Raw genomic sequence first — 19851 nt, forward strand, 5'->3', positions numbered from 1 at the left:
TGATCTAGAAGTGAGCAATGTGGCATATGTTGCAATTACAAGGATGCCTTTCTCCAAAAGGCTATTTACAGAGATAGCCACAGCTTAAGGCAGAAAAGCAGTGTTTGATTTGAGAGCTCCAAGGCAAGAGAAGACATCAAAGGCCCCTAAATGTAGACATGGCTGGGCACTTCCGCTGCTCTGTACAGAGAGTTGATTATGGCCTGTGAAAGTGCACCAAGGGCATTTCTGCACACAAGTCCAGCCTGTCCTCATTGAAGGTTTATGGAGCTTGTAATGTCAAGATCTATGAGTTTCAGGGACTGTACTTGTCCTTGGATCAGATTTGGAAGCAGCTTTTGATCAGTGAAGTGAAACAATTAATTATAATAAATAATGCTACTAGAAGTCCTCACACAGTCAGCCAAAGGAGGAGGAAAGCCAAGGAAATAAAGCCTGTCTCTGGCAGAACCTCGTCTTCTGGCTCCCTGGACCCAATCCTGTTTGGCTACGGCAAACACAGCTCACTAAGCCACTGGTGAAGGGCACATTTGCTCCATATTCTCATCCAGCGGTTGTATCAGGTTCTGGAGAAGTGGAGGGGGTGGTAGGAGGAGGTCAAAAAGATCAGAGAGGAATGCAAAATTTCTTTCTGTTCATCTGCGTTTGATTGCTTTGTGCCCTGAAGCACATGATTTAATTATTTTCATCATTGCCTCAACTTCCTCAGCTACCAATCTCATTGAGGGCAATAAAATTATTCAGCCTTTACAAAAAATGCAGTCATAATAATTTTTGACTCAATGAATACTTAAGGCTATAAAATCAACTCCTTGGATGACCACATCCAATTGAAAACACAAACCTAGGGTTTTCTCGACAATTAAAATAAAACGTAACCTTGCATGAGATGGAAGTACACTGCCTGTGTTTTCCGTAATAGATAATTGTTATTCATTGCCTACAATGTACATTAGCTGCCCCTAATCCACACAAGAATTCTCTGTTGCGGCATTATTTCCCCCAAGGGAGCTCACGTAGGCCCCAAGTGACTGTGTTGAGTGGACATTGTAAGGTGCGTGAGGAACGGGCAAGAGTGGAGCTGGAGGGTAGCCCAAAATGAAGGCTTGAGGTTCATGCAAAAGCAAATCAGAGGATAAATCTGCAGCAGGAAATGCTACAAATGGGGAGAAATAGGAACTCCCAATCCCAGGCCAAAAATCTTGAAGGAAAAGTGATGGAAATATTAGAAATGAACCAGAGGTTCAGGGCTTCCAGTAAAAGTATAATTTCCTTGGAAGGGCACAGCAGGAGGTAATGGTCCATCTGGAACTCTGAAAGATGACCAGTAAGGGGATCTTGACCCTTGATTTGGTGTTGTCAGCACCACACTCTCCCAAGTGAACCACGGATGCATATGCATGTGTGTGTATGTGTGTACGTGTGTGTATTTTAATTTGATCTCCTTTATTTTTGTCATTTATTAAAAGTGCTTGCAGAATCCAAATCTTGGCTTATTGTAAACCTGGATGAATTAATCCTAAGGCTCACTTTTCTCATCTGAAATTGGGGACAATAAAAGTGCTATTTCATGAAGTTTGTGTGCAATAAATGTATGTGCAGCACTTAGCACAGTTCCTGCTTTAAGTAAGTATGCAGTGATTGGCAGTAATTGTTTATTTCTTTATTTACTTACCCAGCCTCTTTCTTTTTTATACATTTGCTCTTTTACTCACTTTCTTAAACCCACCATCCTGTAAGGTTTCAGAGGACAAGTTATTTGGTGTTGCAAAGGCACCATCAGGGAAAAAGAATTGTGCTGGAGTGATGGATCTAGGAGTGTGTGTACGTGTGTGTGCTGACGATGGGGTGGGGCAGGTCATCTTGAGGATATGCTTAATTAAAATGTGGTGTCTATGCAGTGACATTTCTCTACCTATGTGAGAGCATATAAGGTGGGCTCAGAGTGCCATGATGGTAACCAGCTGAGATCTGGAAAGTATTCGTGTCCTTGCTCTGTGGCCGGTTGGTTTTGCCCAAAATCATGAATAGAGTGGTTTTGCCTGTTAAACATTTGGCCAAACAGGCATAAACTTGTGGCTGAGATATTTTAAGTTCTTTTATGACTTTTATGTTATTAGTACCTCCCAAGCGTGTATTTGCTTTTATGGGAAATATATTCACTGTCACCCACCAGGAAAACTTTTTTTTTTTTTTTTTTTTTTTGTCTTTTTCGTGACCGGCACTCAGCCAGTGAGTGCACCAGCCATTCCTATATAGGATCCGAACCCGCGGCGGGAGCGTCGCTGTGCTCCCAGCGCCGCACTCTCCCGAGTGCGCCACGGGCTGGGCCCAGGAAAACTCTTAATAATAGTCACTCCCATGATTTTACTGTCATTCATAGTTTACAGAGAGCCTTGCTGGGCTGTCCATCAGTACCTCAGGGTTATTGAGCTGCTGATGCAGAGTGTGATAAAGAAGGCAGGACGAGTTTTAGTGTTGGACATTGTGGCTCTCAATCTTAATTTCACTGCTTACCAGTTATGTGACCTTGAGTGAATAGCTTTATATTACTACTCCTGAATTTCCTTATCTTATGAAATTAATACCTATCTCCCAGGGGTGCTATGAAGATTAAATGGGGTGAAGCCTATTAAACGTCTATCACAGTATCTGGACCAGACTAAATGCACCATTAATGTGAGTCCAATTGCCAACTGCCCCAAGTTACTAAGGATAAATTCAACCCTTAGTTATGGGGTTGGATGAAATGATCTTTAAGTAACTGTCCAACCTTAAGATTCTACAACACTAAGGTTACAAACCATCAGCAACACTGAGAAGTAATGCCTTCAATTTCAGGTATGCTGCTTCTCCCTGCCTTCTCCTGTAAATCATTGCATGGCTGGCGGCACAAGTCATCTGACCTCTTAGGGCTTGACATTTTTCAAGTGTTAATGGGATGTTCCCATTTATGTGATAACGATGAGAAATGATGGGTAATATTTTAAAATAAAGGGCGCTATATGTTCATAAGCAATTCATCAGTGTGTTTTTGCCACATGAGAATAAATTTAAGCTATAGAGGGAAAATAGAAGTTGGAGTTTGGAGTCCAAGACAGCTACGTTCAAGTTCTAAATCCTCCACGTGGGCCAGTAGCTTAATCTCTTTAACTTCTGCTTCTTTCATTAATATAAAGGGGATACTACACTTTACCTACTGGGTCTTATGAGGGATAAATGAAATATAGTGCATAAAGAACCTGCACACAGTTCCTGCAGAAGGAAAAAATTATGATACTAAAAGAGTGGATTAACAAATAATCACAGTTAATGGACATAGCCACATTAGACACTAGAATCTCTCATTTTAATAAATTGTTTAAAAATATGGGGGATGAAAAGTACTCAGTATAGTAGAATTTTAATGTCTTCCCTTTCTTTCCCTTAGAAAAGGGTTCTACATACTCTGCAAAGGGCCAAAGAGTAAATATTTTAGGTTTTAGTGGCGCTATGGTCTCTGTCACAACTATGAAATGCTGTTGTGTGAAAACAGTCACGGGCAATAGGTAGATGTGTGGTAGTGACTCCAGCCCCACAAAGCTACAAACAGAAACAGGCAAGGATCTAGGTTTGGCCTGGGGCCATGATTTGCCAGCCCTCGCTTTAGAACACTGAGACATTGAGTTATCCAACCATATTTACTAAACCCTTACAATGTTTAAAATACTGTCTTTGAATTGTTCAAGATGCAAAGGTGAATCAGTGTCTACTATGGGGAAATAAAACAAACACTTAAAAACAAAAACCAAAACCGTCTTTTACTAGAAAGTGATTGGCCAGAGTAGGCTAAAAGGAAAAGCTGATAAGGTAATGGCTAAGAGTCCATATCCTGGGTTGAATCTTGATTTTTGCTAAAATCTCACGATGTGACCTTGAGCAAGTTACTTAAGGATTGTAAGCATCAATTTGCTGTAGATCTGTTAAATGGAGATAACAGTATTTACCTAACGGAGTTCTGAGGAGAATTAAATGAGATCATGCTCACAAAACACTTAGAAAATTGACCAGCACAGAGTAAAAAGTAAATACATGTTAGGTATTATCATTCAGAAGATTGAAGGAACACCACTAGTCACTTTGAATCTGCAGTTCCTACTTGAGCCACAGTGGACCAAACCATTGTTTACGTTACTCTCTGGTCTAACTTCTAAAATCCTACTCATCTTCAAAGACTGGAAACAAGGGCCAGCCCATGGTCCACTTGGGAGAGTGTGGTGCTGACAACACCAAGTCAAGGGTTTATATCCCCTTACTGGCCATCTTTAAAAAAAAGAAAACAAGACAGGAAGCAGATAGCTCTTCCCTTGGGAAGACTTCCCACCATCACAGAGTTGATATAATATACAGTTAAGTACCTACATTTGTAACTAAATTTATGGGCATTTTGATCAAGAGCTTCCAGTCACAGAATGAGTCCCGCCTCCTATCACTCTTAGCATGTCTCGTTCTCAAGCGTAGTGTAGCACACGGTTATCAGCAGACAAATGCTGTATCGAGCCATGATTTTATAGGAGGTATTGCACACCGTGTCTTCCCATTTGTCACTATGATCAATCACCCACCAACTTCTTTGCCTTCTCCACTGATACTGCTTTGTAAAGATTATTAGAATCCAGTCTATGAATTTTAAAGATTCTTGATCTATATCCAGGGACATCTTTATCAATTTAGTTCTGAGAGAGTTTACTCCCTACGATGAATTCCCACCACTGGGTGGAAATATTGTTGTCATGATTCTTACTGTGTATGCAGTTAAAAGTCTATCTCTCAGCCCTAGTGGCAATAAGTTAGTTACCGTTTAATCATTTGACACTCAGTTATACATAAATACATATATAATTATATATTTTATATATATAATTATATAGTATGAATGATATGCAATTATGTATAATTGCATATAATGTATAAATTATGTAATATATATTATACACAATAAATTATATAAATATATATATATAATATTGCAATTTAGTCAGTTTATTAATTCAGCAAGTACTTTATAATGCCTTCAGTACATCTTCATGTATTTTTCCAAGCTAAATATAAAAAGGTCATAGACATAGTAGGTTAAAAAATCTGATGGATGGCAGGGATAAAGTTTGGGGAAGCTTATAAAATAAATCCACCTACTCATTCTAGAAGAGTAAAGGCAGATTTAATAGATCGATTACATAAATAGCTGTAATTTTTCACTCATGCCTGTATCCACATCCTTTGTGAAGCAACTTTACAGCTCCACCCATCAAAAAGTGGAATCTATTGGCTCATATCTTGATTTTGGGATGGCCTTGAAATGTACTTTGATCAATAGAAAACAGCAGAAAAGGTGTTGTGTTAGGTCTGAACATGGGTTTTGAGTGGTCTTTCCCACACCCACTTGCTTTCATAAAATCTTGCTCAGTTTCCCTTTGAACAGTCCTGCCTGTCCTGCTGGAGGATGAGAAGCCACATTGAATAGAATTTAGCCGTCCCAGACTAGCCAGCCCCCAGCTGACCCAGCAGCCAACTGTAGATACATGAGTAAGCCCAGCCTAGAGTCACCCAGTTGAGCCCCACCTAAACTGCAGGCCCATGGAATCATGACCCCTACATTTTGGGGTAGTTTTTTATACAGAAAATAATTACCGATGCACAAATTTCAGTAAGGAAGATTGATTTCAGCTAGTTCTTAAAATTAAGTAAGAGACTGCCAGATAAACAAGAGGGCATAGGGAATTCAAGGCAGGGCAAATATTGTACAAACAGGATCAGATTCATGAAAAGACTTCTTTTGTTGTAAGGAAGTGAGAAATCCAGCAAATCAGGATAGTACTGATTTTGTGATGTAGAATATAAAATATATGTGAATGCATGTGTGCACACATGCATGTGTATGATTATGCGTTACGCATTCATGGTTGTGAATGTCTTGGAAATTGGTAGCATACAGTGAGAAATGAACCTGGACAAGCAGGTTGGGACATGACTGAAAAGAATGGTCTCGTAGAACAAGCGTATGAAGTGGATTTTATCTCAAGTGTTTTCTCTGCTTACATGTAAACTCTCTGATATGGGCTAGAGAAAAATAATTGGAGGCTGAAGAGAGGGAGTTACTGGTCATTGAGAGACTTCTATATACCAGACACTATGTTGAGTGGTTCATATGTCCCTTGTCTTTTATAGTCAGCCCCACCACTTTTAGGGATATTGTGCCAATTTATGGAAAGAACAACAGTGTCAGAGGCAGGGAGATCATATGCTCAGGTTATTAAGGACAGTCCTAACTTACACTTGTTGTCTTGGCAGACAATAGTGCTCCCTTCACTGTTACAAAGTGTCTGTCTTTGGATGACAGGTTCTATTATTGTCCTACTTAGAGATTATATAAATTGCCTGAATTGGCACAACTAATAAGTCACCTGAGTTTTCAACTCACAGTTACATTAACATCTATATTACAGTGCCTGTCACAATGCTTGATATGTATATTTATTGTGAGGTACATTAAATATTTACTTAATATTATATTTTTATAAAAATTGGTGGCTGAACATTTTTATCCTGTGGGACGTATCTCTGGTATGGTTGAGTTGGGGGAACACTTGTTTCAATTTATAGAAGATCAAATGGCCATAAGAATGCATGTTTAATACAAATTTAGATTCACCTACATTGATTAAAAAAAAACCAAGAGCAAACAACAAAAAAAAACTATTCAAAAAAGTAGTATGTGGATCATAAAAAAATGTGTACAGATATGTGTGTGGTATGGATACGGTGACAGAAAGTTCATTTTCACTCGACTCCTCACAGTTGAAGACTCATGTTAAATCAGTAGATTTGGCCTTAGCTTTGTTCTTGAAAAGGAATCATATCTGCCTTTGTCTGTCAACTACCATGATTACTGAGTATATGTGCTTTCTCTAAGCCAATCAAAGCACAATTCTGGCAAAAAATTCAGGGAAGGTGTCATGGTACTTGATTTAAGTTTTGAAAATGGATCGCATCCCTTTCCCCCAGTTGGGGCCCCTGTGTACGTACCTCTTGGCCAACTTGATGTTAATTGCTTTGTTCTAGAGTAGGTCAAGTGTGCTGTCACTTCTCTCTGATTGTATATCCCCTGGAGATTTTTAGTATCCAAAGTTGTCTTGCTCTATCACACACAATCAATGTTTTACATGATCAGCAAATTAACACACTGCCCAGACAACTTCCTCTGGTTATTAGGCAGTCTGATCAGAGCTGTTTCAAACTTTACCAGAAATGAGCAAGTCTAATTTGAAAAATGTTTAAAAAAAAAAAATAAATGAAACAAAGCATTTAACTCTGCAGTGTAGAACATAATATTACCTTAGAGTGAGAACATGCTGGACGTTGCATAGGTGTGTTTACACTAAGGTTTATCGTTCTGGGAGTTGTGACACTTAGCAACATGTTTTTATTTATTTACTTATTTTCTAAATCTGCAAATAGAAAGGGCTTCTAGATAGGGCTTAACAAATATTCACTGAGTACCTGCTGTACTGGCCCTGCTGCAGATACAAGAATCAGATGGAATTCTTGCTTGTATGCTAGTGAAAGCACCACACCACCAAATCAAACCCAACTGAGTTCAAATCCTACAACTTAAATTTATTAAGTGTGATTTACTGATTGGTTTTTGAAGAACAAATTTTTGTTTCTATAATTATAAAAGGAAGGCAGGTAGAAATTAGAAAATTATGCAAAATTCAGAAAAGAATACAGAAAAAAGAAATCACCATGCAGACTTGACAGCTGTTAAACTGTTAGTATTTCTTTCAATTTTTTTCTCTTTCTTCATATATGTATAATTATATTATACATATGTCTGTGCTAGATCTATATAATTTGTACCTCATTTTTTACCCTATAGAATTAACAAAATATGTGTATTTTCCTAAGCTATCAATGTTCTTTAGAAATATTTTCCTGGATTCATGTTTTTCAAAGTTATAGATGTGCCATCCTTTACTTAATTATTTTCTTATTTATGAATATTTAGATCAATTCTATTTTTTCTGTATTATTACTAACTCTGTTAGGAGCATTGTTATGTATTTGTTTTTGCCTCTGTCTTTGATTTTTATTTTAGTCTAGGTTGTAGAATTGCAATTATTGACTTTGAAGGTATGAAATTAAATAATTACTTTTATATTTATATAGTAACACCTGCTAATAATTTTAAAAGTTCAATGATTCTAATGAGTTTGTGATTAAAATAGTACTAGAAGTGTTTAATCCAAAAGTGAGCCTGGTTTTCTTCTCCTGAGAGGCAGTAATCTTCAAAAGTTTTTGTTTTTTATACACCCTATTACTTAATAGCATGCTTAATTGCTATATCTTTTTAAGATTAGACAGCATTTATTATTTTTTCTCTTTTTCCTCATTTCCCCAAGCACTTCTCTCATTCACCCAATACAATTATACCAAATATTACTTACACTGATGTTCAGCATTTATAGTATGCAAGTACTATGAGCTTTGTATAAATACTATAATATCTAATAAGTAATTATTACTCACAGGTGGGCCAAAGTGTATACGTTAGAACTCATTTGTTTTAAGGTTTTAAGACATTTTACTTTTCCTGGAGTTTATAATTGCCTTTATTTTTAATTTTCTATGTACCTGTGACTAATTCATCCCCATATTCTCTAACAAACCTATAAAGCAAGCATATAGTTAAACTTAGAAGTAATCTATTATTTCTATTCTTTATATTAATATACATTCTGGAGTCCTCTTACTACTTATTTTAAATAGGGCAACTTGTTCCTGGCACTACTAATCTGTTCTCCATTTCCACATTATGTGGTTTCAATTATGCCATATAATCTTTTGAGATTAGCTCTTTTCACTTAGCACAAATCCCTTGAGATCTATCTATATTGTTCTGTGAATCAATAGTTTGATGCCTTTTATTGCTGAGTAGTATTTATGTTATTGATGTACCATAGTTTGTTTAAGCTGTTGAAAGACATATGGGTTGATGTCAGTTTTAATCTGCATGAACATTCATATTCCAGAAAAGTTATCCCAATTCTTATTTCCAAAAGAAATATTATTAGGCAAATATATGTCTGCTCTTTTACTTGAGAGTAGAAGGATTTTATATCTTATCAATATGTGTGTCGTCAGAAGTTAGCATAGTTCTACCACATAATAAATACTCAGAATAAATTTGATTTCTGAATGACTGAGATGGAAGAGTAAGTAACCACTGAAGAACACCAAAGGACAATATGTTTGAGGATTCTGTCATGACTTCACAGAATAGAAGACTTAGGTTGTCCTTTGAAAAGGAGATATGATAGACAGCATGTAATGGGGAAATTGCCCAACTGCTTAATTAAGGGCATCTCACTAGAAAAGTATGTTAAAAATGACTGAATGAATAAAGTTAGATAAAAAGTAGAGTTTGTACACATGAGTCAAGAGAAATAGGACTGAAAGATAAACTGAGTCCAGATTGTGGGTGGTCTTGAATGTCCAGTTAAAGACTCTGATACTTTTTTCATAGACTTTCAAAAGCCACATCAGGCTCATGTTTGAGGAAGGACCAGTGAAATTACATTTTAGGTAATCATTTGGCATCATATGCTGCAAGACTGGAGTTATTTATGTTCAGATGATATGCACATCTCTGTCAGTGGTTGAAGAAATCTCATGTGCTATACTGTATTTGGATAATCAATCACCACATCAGAAGTCAGGGCCTGGGAAGGGTTTCTGTTACCAATTAGAGAAAGGATCTATAAAGGGGAACGTAACTACGAAGGTCGTCACCAGAATCATTATAAAGCAAAGAAGAACAGAGACTAGGATATTTCAGGTCCCTAAATCTAGAACCATTTTTGCCTTGCTTTCTGTCCTGGCTATCAAAGCTGCCTAATAACAGTAAAATAATTCTTTTGTACCTTCATGTATTTTACAGGTAGTGTATCATTTAATCTTCACTGCAAGCTTGAACAGAAAGTATTTTTACCCCCATTCTAGAGATGACATGCCTCGGTCCTATGGATGTGTCCCAGAGGCCACTAATAGGGCAATGAAATGCTACTTGTCACAGAAAAAGCTGGGAGGTGCGGGAGAGAGAGACAGAATCTTTGAGTCAAATTTGAGGAATTCTGTCATTATCACTAAATCAAAAAAGAAGTAAAAGGGCAATAATGAGGCTACAACATGTGGAAGGAAATAAAGTGTGCAGAGCAAGAAGGAAACTGGAGTGAAATATGAGCAGGTGACCTAAAGAGAGTGCTGGGGAGGGACCAATGAAAGCTTTGCCATGATGATGGTCATTTGCCTTTTGACTCTGATATATGAGTACATTAGTCCAAACTAAAGAAATTGAGGAAGCTACCCCAGATGGTTCCACGGCAGATGACAGCAGACCTGTCTACATGTTGATGGGAAAGTACTCTTTAGATATGATTGATATTTATATCAGTGGACTCTGAGAAAAGCAGACTACTCCATAATGTGGGTGGGCCCTCATCCAATCAGTTAAAGGCCTTAGAGAAAAGACAGGTCCCCCAGGAAAGGAGAAATTCTGCCTGCAGACTGCCTATGGACTCAAGACTGAAACATCAACTCTTCCCTGCATTACCAGACTGCTGGCCTGCCCTGCCCTGCAGATTTCAGACAGTTACCTGAGGTGATTCCTTAAAATCTTCCTCTCTCTCTACAGACACACACACACACACACACACACACACACACACACACACACACACACACACACACACACACACACACACACACACACACACACACACACACACACTCTAATGCAGAAGGTTGGCTTATACTCAAAGCTGTGCAAAGGGATTCTTAGTGATGAGCTCCAGATAGCTAGTGTCTTGTACTCTCAACCACTTCACTTTAAAGGAAAATCCTTCCCCCACCCCGCCTCCACCCCAGAGGATCACAGCTCTATGCAGGACTGGTAATGCGTTCTCCTGCCTGGAACAAATGGGAGTTCTTAGAAGGCTATGTTGCAAAGCTAGAGGGAGAGGGGCTGGCACTGGCAGGAACCAGGCAGACCTCATCGGTCATACTAGCCTTTCTCATGAGATCACCATGGGACAGAGCCAAGGGCCTGACCCAGACATGCAGAAACCTGTGAAGATGTACTATGTGCTTGCAAAAATGGACCAAAAATCCACCAATGAAAGGCTTCTGTGGAAAATGAAAAACTCATTTTACTTCCTGTGCTAGGGAAAAGAGTGTCTCTCTTCTTGATGCTTGGTTGATTTAGGAATCATGCCAGATCCAGATGTGGGTCAGCAGACAGTGGACCAGATATTGCCTGAGACTTGTTTTGTATGACTAGTGAGCCAAAAATGGTTTTTACCTTGTTAAAGGGATGAAGGAGGGGGAGAAAAAGAAACAGAGACCATTTGTGGCCTGCACAGCTTAACATATTTTTTATCTGGCACTTCCCCAAAAGTTTGCCAATCCCAGGCCTAGAAGAAAGAATATGCATGCTGGAATTAAAGTCTTTAACAAGTGTAGGTGGTGCTCATAATCTGTGCAATCCTAGGAAGATTATTTTGTTTTCTTTTTTTTTTTTTAAAGATGACCGGTAAGGGGATCTTAACCCTTGACTCGGTGTTGTCAGCACCACGCTCACCCAGTGAGCTAACCGGCCATCCCTATATGAGATCCCAACCCGTGGCCTTGGTGTTATCAGCACCACACTCTCCCGACTGAGCCACGGGCCGGCCCCAGATTATTTTATTTCCTGAGCCCAGGTGACCTCACCTTGGGAACACTACACACTGACCTCCCTGATGAGAAGTCTGGCAGGAAAGAAACGTGTGTAACTAGGCTGAGTCCAGCATTTTAAAAGCGAGTCAGCACAGCAGTGGGCAGGCATACTGTAAAGATTCCACTTATATAAAGTTCAAAAGTAAGCTGCACTGACAGCATAAACCTGTGCTGTTAGCAGAGGGGTGCCCTTTAGGAGAATGTTACTGGAATCCCTCCTCTAGGGGGTGTCTGGGTTATGGGTACTCGTTTGTTTCTCGATCTGGGTGCTGATTACATTGGCATGCTTGTTTATGAAAATTCATCAACATTTGTGTACTCTTAGGAACATTTTTCTAAAGGTAGGTGATACTATCTTAAAAAGTTTGAGAAGTATGTCTAACGAAAAATGTTTGTCTTGGCAGTCTGCTTAGGAAAGAATATCTTGCAGGACGTTCATCCTTGACAGAAAAGAGGGCAGGACAGGACACACTAGCCTGGCTTAACCAAACCAAACCCTTTCTCTACTTGCTTATAGCTCAATGTTCTTTTCATTTCACCAGGATATACTTCTCCTGGACCTGGAGAGGTAAATGCCTTAAGGATGGGGGTGACCAGACGGGGATTTAAATTAATCTCTGTCTGTATGATGGACGTCCCAGTGGGAACAAAACTCTTAACAAATCTGTCTCTGCATCCTCCCTCCTCATATCTGGTTGTGTCCACATCAAAACACTGGCCACACTGAGCTATTCCTATTTCTTATCATATCAAGATGCATTAAAATTCTGACCATCATATATTTCTATTTCTCCTCCCCCAAATACCCTCTACCTAATCATCAACATGGGAAACTTCTGCTGATCCTTCTGCATAGATCCAGTGTTTGTCTTCTGCAAAAGCCTGCCTGTTTTATGTCACGGAAGAGATAACTGATTCCCACTGTGTATTATACACGTGCTTCTATGAGAGCATCCATGACACATATGATTATTTATTTGTGTGTTTGCCTATCCTATACCTGAGAGCTCTGGAGGAGAAGAAATGTGTCATTTATTGTCACGTCCCCAGTTCCTGACACCCAGGAGGGACTCAAAATGTATTCATATTTGAATAAATGAGTGAGTGAAAGTTCTTATTTTTTTTCCCACCTCCGCTTTATTTAGTTTTTTTTTTTTTTTTTTGGTGGCTGGCTGGTACAGGGGAACCGAACCGCTGACCTTGGTTCACAAGGCTGAACTCTGACCAACTGAATTAACCGGCCAGCTGAGAGCTCTTATTGAAAGATAATGTTATACCATGATAGGAAATTATTCTTTCTCATTTGTGTCTTTCTCCCTGAAGAAATAATATTCCTTTATCAATTTGTTCAAGTTTTCTTTTAAAACATAGATTTATATAAATGAATTTTAACATACATAATGCTATTTTTTTAAATTTAAGAAACTGTCATTTATTATTTAGGAAACTCAAAAGGAAAAATTAAAGACTCAGTGAAGTACAAAAATATGTCGGAATATTATTACCTGCTTCTGGATGGATTATTAATTTCGTAAGAGAAAACCAAAATCACACACACACAAAAAAACAGCCCAAAGCATTTTTTGTGAACCATTAAAATTTAACCTCTAGGCAAAGAATAATTAACTAGAAAATAATATAGGATTGTTTTATAGATTAATTATAAATAAATAAAAAAGTTTTTCGTTAAATAAACAGCAATGTAGATTGCAAAAATGTTGTCAGATGAAATTGAGTAATAAATTACTATATTTGAGAGCCCAGTTATTTTGATTCTATTTAAAACAGTGACATTATCTCACTGTTTGTTTTGGGGAAACATCTTTCAACTCTTTTGCTTTCATTTTTCTATCTATAAAATATTTCTCAAATGCTGCAACTCAAATGACTTATTTCTATTTGTGGAAGAATAATCTGAAATGTGATTCCCCAAATACCCACTAGATGGCAGGGTTCCCATTTCAAAGGGAGCCTGTGTTGCTTCAAAATAGTCAGAACCTACAACAAACAGAATTCGAAATGTGTTTATTTATTTGCGTGGCTATAAATATGGCACATCTGATCCAGTTTTCCACTGGGTTTCATGTTTTTCAGTGATTTTCAGCCAGTTTTTTTTAAAAGCCAGATTGAGGAAGTTATTTGATATGCAGCCACATTCTTTCCAAATAATCAAAGTTAATCCCTATTTCTTCTTTTTAATCATACATTACATATCCACAGTATCATTAGTTGAACAAAATTATGGAACCATTCATTAAGTAGTGTATGATTTTTGAGCACAGTTCCCTGGAGCCCTCAGCAAGTGTAAGTGTGAGCATCTCTGGAATTTCTTTACAGATCTGGAAAGCCAAGCAACACCTGCTCAGTTTTGTTAGATTTCTGACAGGATGCTCATTGCTGTTTAGAAACCATTCTAACACGGGCCAGTTGTGATCGTCTGAGGCCAAATACTGTAAAGATAAATTGAACTGAATTTCCAGACAAGCGAAGGTACTTTGATCAACAAAATAGACGTATGTGGTTAACCTTTGAAAAACAAATGGCATGCGTACAAGTGAAGCTATTTTTATTATTACCAGTTATCATGATTATTATTGTTGCTGACTTTTTTTATTTCTAAAACTCTGAGAGGAGTTTTTTCCAAGAAACTTAAGAGTCAAGGAAAAAAATGTATTTCTTCCAAATCTAACATAGGAAATTTGGTGTTTCAACCAAAAGAAAATTTTCCACTTGCAAAGTTCATGCTTAGTAACATTTTATTAAAGAGAGAAAAAAAAAATCATCTAGATTTCCTTGAAAATTCCAGATTTGCTCATTCCTAATATTTATAAGAAATTACTAGATTTTCTAGCTTAAACAAATTAAAATTATCCCAAGACAGACTTATGTGAAGCATAGATATACCTTTCTATTTGCAAAGGAACACAATGCTCTAAGAAGAATCCCTCGTAACATAAAATGAAGAGATGTATCATGTGGTCTTCAGGGTAAAACATGAAACAAATACACAGAAAAGCTAGCTTCTCTCCTTTAAAACAACAACAACAACAAGGCTAGGTTATATTTGATACTTCTTCTATTGTGATGGACAATAGGGTTTTAAAATCCCTCTCTGGTCTTTTGGCAGTATTTAGACATAAAGCATTTTAATATATCATGAGGTCTCTGTCTTTCTGCAAGATCCTACTGTATCATAATGCATACTAGCACAATGGAGATGCGTGCATGGTTAATTTCCATAAATTACACAGCCCAATGTTTTCATAAAGACGAATTCCGATTGTAAACTATTAAACCTAATTCAGTGTCCTTTGATGTCTCTGAGAAAGACTGTGGGGGAAGTTTAAGCAGTCCCACATGGCAATGTGTTCCCTGGAGTAGGTGGACGGAAAAAAGGGAGGTAATATTTTTGACCCTCATATCTCTTCTAACTAACATAAAGATAATACTTCGATGTGTTTTTCTGAGACTAAAATTAGTCCCTTTTCAGAAAATTAAAAAAAAAAAAATCCTCAATACCGGGGACAAACTAACACATATCATTTCTCCCAAATGCTAAAGTCTAAATCTGAATCAAAAGAAAGTCTGTTTCTCTAAAGCTGTGACTTGATCTCAACCTCTAAGGTGGAAGCGAAGTCCAGCTACCCCTAAGCAATAGTCTTTCTTTGGATTACTTAAAGTTCATTTTTTTTCTTTGTTTCTACACTCTCCTTTCAAGATCCCTTATAAGTAGGTCGTTAGATCAAAGCAAATTTCATCCAGGCCTCTCCATTCAGGTACCACGAGTTTTCATCGTTTAGTTGTGGAATTTCCTCGACTGATCTTGCGCTCTGCATCCTGTTGACATAACTTAGCATACAGGTTATAAAGGCCTCTGTGAACCTTCTCTCTTCCTGTTTACTTTCACTCCTCAGTGGAGCCTACTGCAAAGAAGCTGGCTCTTTTAAATCTGAGAGACGGATCAGAGATCCTCTCCCTGCAAAGCAGGAAAGGTGTGAAAAGCTGAGGACAGCAAATACTGTGGCTTCTCAGCAGGGCCTCCGTGCTGCTCCTCTGAGAGGTGATTCAGGGAGGGAGAATTCTGAGCAGGAGGCAGGATGGGGACCTCGGATACGTTTCTAGGTCCTGCTGAGTTGGTCCTTCACAGGGTTGCTTTGTTGTGAGATGTGAAGTGTGATGAATTCCTGGAACCCCCCTACATACCCATATGCAAATGCAAGTGCATTCGAACATAAGAGAGCACTCTCAGTCAGGGCCACTAACTAGATCTAGTGAGCTGGAAGGTTCCTTAGTCCTATAATTATTCCTGATGGGGTAATCCATGCACGCTTCTGGGAAGAGGATTTTTTCCTATGTTTGCAAACTCTAGCTGAAAACCATGGGAGGGCCCTGGCCGGAAATCTCCAAATGGGTCTCTTAGGTTCAAATGAGTCAAAATATCCTAACAGAGAAGTGGCACCACAAGATACTTTAAGGGCAACTTGAACTTTGTGAGCACAATGCAAAGCAGCTGTTGATGGCCCCAGGCTTGTGAAATGTGGTTAGTGTGAGCCTGCAGTGTTGGTGGGAGGGACTGGTGTCAGTGGGTCAGCTGCCAGGTGACTTTGAAGCAGGCATTGGACAGACCAGAGGCCAGAGCAGATGAGGGAATCCTTTATTTGCATGACCACTGATGAAGGGATGCAAATTTCAGGGTAAGTAGCAAAACTTTTGCAGTTCCTGGTGCCACAAGAAGATTTCCTTAAATCCATTTTGTCAAGTTAGCAGGAAAAAGGTAGGCACCTGGACCAAGAAGGGACAGGGCTGAATCAGCTCTCCGGGTCAATTCTGAGCATCTGAATGCAACCTCAAGCAAACCACCTTCAATTCACACCTTCCTTGTAAATTGGTACAATATCTTCAATTTATTACAGTGATATTTTAGTACCCTTAAGAGATTGATACTTGATGGACCATCCTTTAATTTTCCTCTATTTACTTTTTTTTTAAAGTTGTTCTTAGGTGACATTTTTTGAAATTATCAAGAATGTGTGGGTGTGTGTTTGTGTATGTATGTGTGAGTGCATGTGGTCAGGTGCTGTTATAAAAGTATGTGATGTCTATCCTTTTATTCATTTCTCAACTGTCATGCAAATTTAAATATGTTTTTTCATGAACGGTATGGAAGCAAAATATCCTTGTTTAGTATGCATAAGAGGTTGTTTTCCTGTTGTCCTCGTACCAGGACAACAACACGGCTTGCTGTAGAATTTTTCACTCAAAAGTTTATCTACCTAAAACACTAAAATTTCATTTATTCAACATACCTACTATCTGCCAGGCACCTGCTAGGTTTTGCAGATGAGTGAGCAATACTGCAGCATCCCTGACATTTTTGAACTTGAATTTATTGGAGGTTAAAAGACATCTTTTATTTCCTTCCTTCCTGCCTTCTTTCTCTTCCTCCTTATTTCGAGTGAACACATACAGGGTTTTTTCCTTCTTAGTTTTTGAATGTGAAAGATATTACTGAGTTTATATCTGAGAGTTCATCTCTTTTTACTGATTTTTCCTGGTCTTTGGAGGATGTTTCAAGATGGGAGATGCTACATCAAGATGGGAGATACAAGTGTATGTTAAACACACTTACCTCCTCATGTTTTATTTTAATCTTTTCTCATCATTTTCATCTCTTTCTCTCTTTACTCTGACATCTAGGATAATTAGAGTAATTCTCTTTTTCCCTAATTTGTTCTTTCATTGTATTTGGTTATTATCTACATTGCAGTTTTTAATTCAGCAGTTATATATTTAATCCCTGAGTACTCTTCCCTGATCTTCAGTAGTTCTCTTTTCACGACTGCCTATTTTAGTTATTCTGTGATGTATGTGTTCTCTAATTTAAGAACAAAATTTAGATATTTTCAAAAATATAATTTCTTGCAGAAATTCTATTCCATTGACAAACATTTGCACATTCCTGAATTTCTTTCGAGGAACATTATCTTATATATCCCCTAAATTCTTTTAGCTCATCTTTACAGAGAGAGCTCTTCTGATTTTGTGAGATTGTGTAAGCTAAAAGAAGTTCTGTCAGTGAGGTTTCTTGTCTGATTCTTACAGACACAAAAGAAGGGACAGAGAAAAAGTTCTAATAACTCTAGATCCATTTGGCATTTCTGAGACCAAGCAATGAGGAACAAGTAGATAGTTGGGATAAAAACAGGAGATAACCCCATAACCTTCTAGGCCAAGTGATTTCTTTGCCATTTTGTTGAGACTTCTGGGGTCCTCCTACATTGTTCTTTTCTTAACACCCACAGATATTACTACAGATTTTCTGATCTCTGTGGCCCCTGACATCAGAAGAACCAACACGTTTTCCAGGGCTCCTTGAGAGTTACACAATCCATCCCAACTTCTCTACTAGACTTTTCAACTTTGTCAAGTTCTCTCCCTTTTTTTCTCAGACCACAATGTTATTTCTTCATACAAAAAGAGTTTCTATCTACTTTTCCATTAATCTCATTTTGTCCAAACTATCCTACAGCAGACACTGTTAGGTCTTCCCCCAATAAATGTCTCTTTTTTTTCTGTAGGGATAGAAGGTTTTGTTGGCTACACAGCTAATCAGTTAAAGACAACTGATTTACCAGCCTTCCTTCTAGGTGACTTAGACTATGTGATTGGATGTGTACAGATAGTAGAATAGATGTGATGGTATGTGCAACATTACACCTTTAAAGGGAAAGGAATGTAAATAGTCCTGTCATTTTCCCCTCCTGTTCAGTGAAATGTTCATATAGTAGAAGCAGCTGGAATAATCATCTTAGGCCATGAGATGGGACTACATATTAAGGATGACAGAACAAAAAGATAGAATAAGCCTGGATTCTGTAGGGGAAAAAAATTTGTTTTTCTCGTCCATCACAAGGTTCATGGCCAAGACCACTATAACAAAAGACAGATTAACAAGAGAAAGACACACAAATTCGTGGGAGTTTTACTTGACACAAGAGCCTTTGGAAATGAAAATCCAAAGGAAGAGGGAAAACTGTATTTTTATGGACAGTTGTCAAAAGTATGATTGGAAGACAAAAGCATATGATGTAATGGTAATAAACTGAGGGGAACTTAGCTAGGCTTGTTTGTTCAGATTCTTCTTAGTGCCTCTGTGCAATATTCCTTCCCTCTGAGTACAGGGTAGGACACCTGTCACATTAGGGGCTTCAGGAGAGAAGGAAGAGAGAAGGTAAGAGAGTGACTCCCCTAGGTTTTATGGCCTACTTCAGAGGAGAAAGGGGGGAAAAATTTTAGTTTCTATGTCCCATTGTATTAGTCAGCGTTCTTCAGAGAGAGAGAACCAACAGGATGTATCTCTCTCTATCTAGATGTATGCACGTATATAGATAGATAGATAGATGATAGATAGATAGATAGATGAGAGGTGATTCATGAGCAGAGTTGGCTCACACAATTATGAACATGTAAAGGAAGAAGGGGAAAAAAATGGGGTGGAATAGAAAGTTGGATTTCTGGGATTCTGCAGGATAGACCAATACAGCTAACCATCTGCAAACATGCATTGTCCTTCAGAACAAGGGAAGAATGTCCTTGAAGGTAATTCACAGATCATTAGGGCTGCCCTTACCTAGAAGTGTCCTGCTCCTGTATAGAGGATCTCGAGTTTTTGCTCCTCTGAAATTTCTTCTCTGTCCTACCAGAGCCTTCCTCTGAGCTCTCCTGTGCACAAGTCAATCATCATTATTATCCAGTAACTTATACAGAAATTATTTGTTTGAATGTCTAGGTCTACCCTGGACTGTGAGCTCCTTGAGGGCAGTGTTTAAGTTTTTTTTAAAGGTATTTCTCTGCACAGCCTGGTGGAATATTTGGAACATAACATGTGACCAAAAGCGGAGGTGGGATTTGAAGTCAGCTCTGGTTATTACATGAATGAATAAATGATAAACAGATTTCTTTGCAGGTTTATCTGGGCAATAGGATTTGGGACTGTATTTGATATGATTTTTCCTTGTTTTTAATTTCTTATCCTGG

The sequence above is a fragment of the Cynocephalus volans genome, chromosome 9 (assembly GCF_027409185.1).
Source record: "Cynocephalus volans isolate mCynVol1 chromosome 9, mCynVol1.pri, whole genome shotgun sequence".
Lineage (NCBI taxonomy): Eukaryota > Metazoa > Chordata > Mammalia > Dermoptera > Cynocephalidae > Cynocephalus > Cynocephalus volans.